Consider the following 7,028-nt stretch of genomic DNA (forward strand, 5'->3'; position numbering starts at 1 on the left):
AATGCTATTTTTGTGTGAAAATTTTCGATTTTATAATTGACATTTTTTACTTTAAAGTGCTATAACTTTTCAAAAAATATATGGATCAATACAATTTTTTCATGAGAAGTAGTATTTATATACATCTTTCATTGCATATACTGTTTTTTTAAATCAGACTATTTCCCTATATATGAGGGGGCTTCAAATATAAAAAATGCATATAGAAAGTAGAACTTTTTCAACATAACTTTTGAAAGTGTTCCGGAAGGTCTGACACTTTTATATATATCTTAAATTAAAGCTAATGTAATATACTTTAATTTGAAAAAAAAAAATTTGACCTCTGGACTTGTCTTCACGGCGAAAATGGCTACCGAATGCTATTTTCGTGTGAAAATTCTCGATTTTATTATTTATATTATATTTAACTTTATAATGCTATAACTTATTGAAAAGTTTATGGATCCACACAATTTTTTTATGAGAAATAATATTTTTTAATAAACCCTTTTTCATTCGACATACTTTATCTTAATCGAGATATTAATAAGGAACCAGCAGATCAAGTAGCTTTTGGAATAAAACACCAATTTTTTTAAAATTAAACACTATCTAAAGATTTGCATCGAAGCGTTTATTTTTGATAGTGATTTTAATCACTGTCAGATATCATTATACTTGATCCAACTATGCCACGTCATCACTGTGCCGCGACCCCCCTATGCTGGGTTTTTTTTTTCATAATTATTTTAAAAATTAATTTTAACTTTTTAGTTCAATGTGCTTTAAAAGCGTGTTTTTTTAGTTTTTTTAAACTATATTTATTTTGATTCAGTTGCTATACTGGATTATTAAGATTGATTGGTGAGGGAGAGTCGTGAATACTTGGTAAAATGAGGCTGATGTTAATTTTCCTCAGCGGTGAACACCATCGTGTACCAGGTGGTTTCAAATGCGAAACGACATTTTACATCTAAATTAAATGGAATCGACAATATGTCGTTATTGTTCCTAATCTATGCTTACCCCACAAAAACAACAAACGAATTACGGTTATCACATCAGTTATCAGTCTATGTATAAAAGTATTTTACGATTATAATTTTTCATCTTATAATTTATAAAAATTTTAAAGAATTAACATGTTACCTATTAATACAGCTATCTCTAGCTATATACTAAAATCCTAAGCCCCTCTAAATAATTATCTATCTATAATCTTAAAAATAGGTATATTCTTTATTCAAATTTACTAAATTAAAATTTTGCCTCACCACTTCCGAGACCCACGAGCCGCCACTGCATACTGGCCTTTTCACTTCCCCACAATATTTACGTTACCTCTACTTTTCCTTCGTTCGCACCATTTTAGAATACGGTGTGGTTGTGTGGTATCCATACTTAGCTAGCGACCAACTCCGAATTAAAAGAGTGCAAAACCGTTTTCTACCTTATGCTGCATATTTGTTTAAAATTGCTCACCTCCCGCATGATTACTCTATTATTCGGTCCACTCTTAATATCCTTACTCTTGCTTCCACGTGAGTTGACACTGATATTTATTTTATCAATGCTCTCCTTAATGATTTAATTGATGCACCAGACCTTTTGTCCTCTATATCTTTTCGTGTTCCATTCTATCTCACTAGAAATCGCTTTCTCTTTCATGTTCCCTCTCATTGCTCATCGTATAATAATAATGCTCCTTTACACAGAATGCTCCGCTCCCTTAATAATTCATAGTTTTGGTCACATTTATTTTTTTATATAATTAATTTCTCTATTAGACATTTAAACCTGATTCTAAAATTTATTCTGTTGTTGTACATTTTTCTTCACACTTTACACATATAAATATTTTATTTTTTATTCAATGATATAGATTATTATGTACATTATTTTTTGTAAATTGCCTTTTTCGGCCTTAATGAACTAACAGTGGGAGACGCATTTCCTATTCCTAGGATCGACGAGATTTTGGACCAGTTGGGAAGATCCCGATATTACACCACTTTGGACCTTACTAGTGGATATCATCAAGTACCCATCCATCCTGAGGACTGTCCGAAAACGGCGTTCTCCACAGATAAAGGCCATTATGAGTTCCGAAAAATGCCTTTCGGTCTATGTGGCGCGCCCAGCACTTTTCAACGACTAATGAACACTGTGCTGTGTGGTCTAAATGGCATTAAAGCTTTTGTATATCTCGATGATATTATTATTTACGCAACAGATCTAAAAGACCACGAAAATAAACTACGAGAAGTCCTAATCCGATTACATAAAAGTAATCTCACCTTACAACCGTCCAAATGTCAGTTTTTAGTAAGAAAGTAATTTAGGACATCTTATCACTGAATCGGGAGTCAAACCAGATCCTTTGAAAATCAGTTGTGTTGCTGAGTATTCGCCTCCATGCAATACGACACAAATTAAACAGTTTTTGGGTTTATCAGTTTATTACCGCCGTTTCCCGAACTCGGATCGGCTCCGCTCTCAAAATCTCCAAGTGGGGGAGGTCGGCTATGTTAAAACCGACACTCGCTACATCTTATATTTAGTAGTCAAAAATAAGTTTTGGAATGAACCTACAGCAGAAGATATGTACAGAACACTGCAATATCTTATTTCTTTATGTAAAGAACTTAAAGTCGAAACATTGGCTATGCCTCGTATTAACAATAGAAGCGACAACTCGGACTGGCCCAATATCCGCACAATGATTCGGTTTTTATTTAAGGACGCCAATATTAAAGTTTTGCTTTTCAATGAATTTGAACTAACCGAAGAAGATAAACAAGCGATCATCGCCGAACATCACGATAGTCCATTGGGAGGACACCGAGGTGTTTCACAAACTATCCAACGTATTCGATTACAATTTACTTGGGAAAACATCAAAGCGGATGTGGAAAACCACATCTCTAAATGTCGTTCATGCCAAATTAACAAGCACGACTCTCATAACTCAAAACAGCCTATGGTAATTTCTACAACAGCTACGGAAGCCTTTGAGAAAGTATTCATAGACGTCGTTGGGCCGCTACCCCGCACGGATACGGGTAATGCCTACATCCTGACAATGCAATGTGATTTAACTAAGTTCTCAATCGCTGTGCCCATGTCAAATCACGAATCAAACACAGTAGCGTACCATTTCGTAGTGTCATTTGTATGTATACATGGTCTACCTCTTTCCCTAGTCAGTGATCAAGGCACCGAATTCCTCAGTCGCGTGCTCAGCGAGACGTGCAAGCTACTTAAAATTCAAAAGTGTAATACTTCTCCATACCACCCTTAAGCTAAAGGTGCTCTAGAAAGAAGTCATCGTACCCTGGGCGAATATTTACGCCACTATGTCGAAAAGGACCAGCGTAATTGGGACCAGTATGTACCCTACGCTATGTTTACATACAATTCTTCGATCCATCAATCTACTAAGAAACAACCATACGAATTGCTATATGGGCGTACTTTAGTCGTCCCTACGTCTCTCAGCAGAGCAGTGNTCAAGCTACTTAAAATTCAAAAGTGTAATATTTCTCCATACCACCCTCAAGCTAACGGTGCTCTAGAAAGAAGTCATCGTACCCTGGGCGAATATTTACGCCACTATGTCGACAAGGACCAGCGTAATTGGGACCAGTATGTACCCTACGCTATGTTTACATACAATTCTTCGGTCCATCAATCTACTAAGAAACAACCATACGAATTGCTATATGGGCGTACTTTAGTCGTCCCTACGTCTCTCAGCAGAGCAGTGGAACCCCGGTACAACTATGATGATTTTCATGCCGAACTAAAACAAAAACTCCAACTGAGCCAAAGCATAGCACGTGAAAAGCTCTTAAAACAGAAGCACAAAACCAAGGTTACGTATGATCAAACCATTCACCCCGTAGATGTGCATGTGGGCGATCAGGTCTTACTTAAGGACCATGCCCGAAAGGGAAAATTCAGTGCTAAATGTCAGGGCCCATTCGTTGTGATCGAAGCCCACGAAAATGAGAACGTAACGATTCAAAAAGGACGACGTAGTGTTAGGGTTCACAAGAACCTGTTGAAGAAATTTGTGAATTAAACCATCTTTTTACCAACCCCCTGTTGGTCGGGGTATAGAATAGGCCATCGGTGCGTCCTGCCTGTCGTATAAGGCGACTAAAGGTGATGGGGAGGGATTTTTATCTCCTAAACTTTTCGATTTATCTGGAATCGTTCTTCCCATTTTTTTACCAACCCCCTGTTGGTCGGGGTATAGAATAGGCCATCGGTGCGTCCTGCCTGTCGTATAAAGCGACTAAAGGTGACGGGAAGGAACTACAGTGTCGATTAAACGTGATGTGTATCGTCACTGTAGAGCCTTTTCCATTTTTCTAAGATGACTATTTCATTCATTAATTCGTTTACTACTTCATTTCCTAAATCATTTACTATCTCTTGTATTAATCTGTTTAATACTTTGNATTTAATTATATGTTTAATACTTCGTTTACTAACTCATTTACTATTTCATTCAATATACGATTTACTAATTCGTTCACTTTTTCACTTGCTATTTCGTTACTATGTGATTTAATATTTCTATCTTATACATGATTGGATCAATACGATTTATTTGGAAACAGTTCCGCACGAATAAAATCATAAGCCTCTCGCTATACTGATCGTTAAGTTTTCAAGATTAATCCACAATTCACTGGATGACACACCTGTTTTTTCAATCATTTCTGGAGGAAGATATATTTCTTTTTTTCATTTTTGTCTTTGTCCTTCATCTTTCAGAAAACTGACTTTATATAAATAATTTAATTTGTTGTCATTACCTTATCCATGTTTTCAAGGTTACTAAAAGTATTTTTGGATAACCCCAGACCTTTTTAACATGTGGCTACGTGTATACTAATCGGTTACAGCAACCTAAGTATTACAACCTTAAGAAACTTTCTTCTCCTATTATCCTTATCCTAGCATCAGTAACAGCTACCCTTATAGTGGTCACCATTTGTTAGGTTAATATTTGTCATGTAATTATTTTTAAGAGAATTTATATGAATGGTTAAATTGTTTTGGAAAAATTAGTATTACTCAATCATTACTGTATCAAACTTCTGTATCCCGTAGACGTAAGTTTAGAACTAAGATACTATCATCAAAGCGCATGTGGCGGTATTGTAACTAGCGCACCCGTAAGTTAAGATATTGTACAAAACTAGTTTAAGTTAGATTTAGTCGCAGGGACTGCTCAGTTTCACTCCGGGGGTATGTTGTGAACTGGCTTTTTGCTGCCTAATTGTAATTATGTAATTTAATAGTATATATATAATAATCATGGGAACGGAAGCCTCTTTTGTTTTGTATAAAGTATTTACCAGGCAAGCATCTAGTCCTTCTAGAACATTCGATGCTTGCTCAGCCTTTTTCAATGCATTGGGCCTACGGCCGCCGCCGCCTGAGGCGACGCGCCAGTAGGAGTCAGGTACTCGTTCAAGAGTCATAGAGTTCATGGGTCGAACCTGGACGACTCTCCACTGAATCTTTTGTTAATTTGCTCACTGAATCTTTTATGTTAATTTGCTCACTGAATCTTTTATGTTAACTTGTTCACTGAATCTTTTATATTAATTATCAACTAATTAAAATCGAGAAGTTAATAATAAGTGTAAACATATTTTTTTTAAATATAATAAACTAATTATCAAACGCATTCTCTCTTCATTTGTCTACCGTACCAACCCGGTCACAACAGTAGCAATGGCGTACAATGTTTTTTCGCTATAATATTGACTTGTCCTATTGTACGTACTCATTTTTTTGGTTTTTGTTAACTTCATTCATGACATTTATTGACTGATCTGATTTTATTTTATTTGAGTTTGATAAAGATGAAGATATGTCCTTAAGCCTATAAGCTAGTTTTTTGGTAGAAATTTTTTCTGTGTGATTTTGGCTTTGGAATAACTGACATCTTGTGTCATCTGTCTCCTTTTTTCTGGATCTGGAGACACTTGCTCCTTAGTGTTGACTAGAAGAAAAAGGAACACGTGCTCAACACATAAACAAAATTAAGTTAATTTATAATAAAATTAAAATAAAATAAAATAATTAATAAAATACAGCTCATCACATAAATATAATTATAAAAAAAAAAAAAACGATACCGGTCTCCGAAGTGACCCATCTGATGGTCTCGATATTTCGCCGAAAAGACCTGACCGTAAAAAGCCAAATAGCTATATGTATTTATTATCCTTGTGTATTATATATATATATTAACTCAAAAATTTGAAACTTTGAATGTTTATATCTAATAAACCAATGAAGCTATACTAAAAATTCAAATACCATTTACTATTGAATTAAAAATCCAAACATTTTAGCTTCGATGCGAAGCGGAGAAGGTATTAATTTTACTATGATGTGTGTTTTTTTTTTTTTTTTTTTTTTTTTTTTTTTTGTGTCTGTTACCACTTTTTCTCAGCTCTCACTGAACGGATTTCTTTCAACGATACGTCAAAAAGAATTTTCTTATTCATGTTTATATTATTTTACTATGTGTTTTTTTTTGTGGCTGCAATTTATTGTTTCAACCCTCAATTAACCTATTTTTTTCAACGATATGTCAAATGATTACAATTCGTATTTAGTTAAAGTAATTACCCTCAAAAATTGAAAAAAAATTCCTTAATCAAATAAAAAGTACCTTAAACAGCTTTATCCATACAAAAAATTAAAATGATTAATTTTTAATATTTTTAAAATATTTATTGTCGAATTATATTTGATATAATAAAAATAATCAACTGTAAAAGTAAATAATTTTACTTTGTAATTTATTAATTTTTTAACTATGTTTGTGTGTGATACTAACAGTCTATAATATTCCAAATTTTTTGGTATTATGTTGCTATATAAATCATAAATCAAAAAAAAAAAAATGATTTTTAGTTTCACCTAAATTTAACAATAAATTTTTATATTATAATCAAATTTTATAATAAACTCAATTGAGTAGATTTTTCTAACAATACTTTAATTGATTTTTT

Source organism: Daktulosphaira vitifoliae, unplaced genomic scaffold (assembly GCF_025091365.1).
Source record: "Daktulosphaira vitifoliae isolate Bord-2020 unplaced genomic scaffold, ASM2509136v1 Scaffold_2, whole genome shotgun sequence".
Taxonomy (NCBI): domain Eukaryota; kingdom Metazoa; phylum Arthropoda; class Insecta; order Hemiptera; family Phylloxeridae; genus Daktulosphaira; species Daktulosphaira vitifoliae.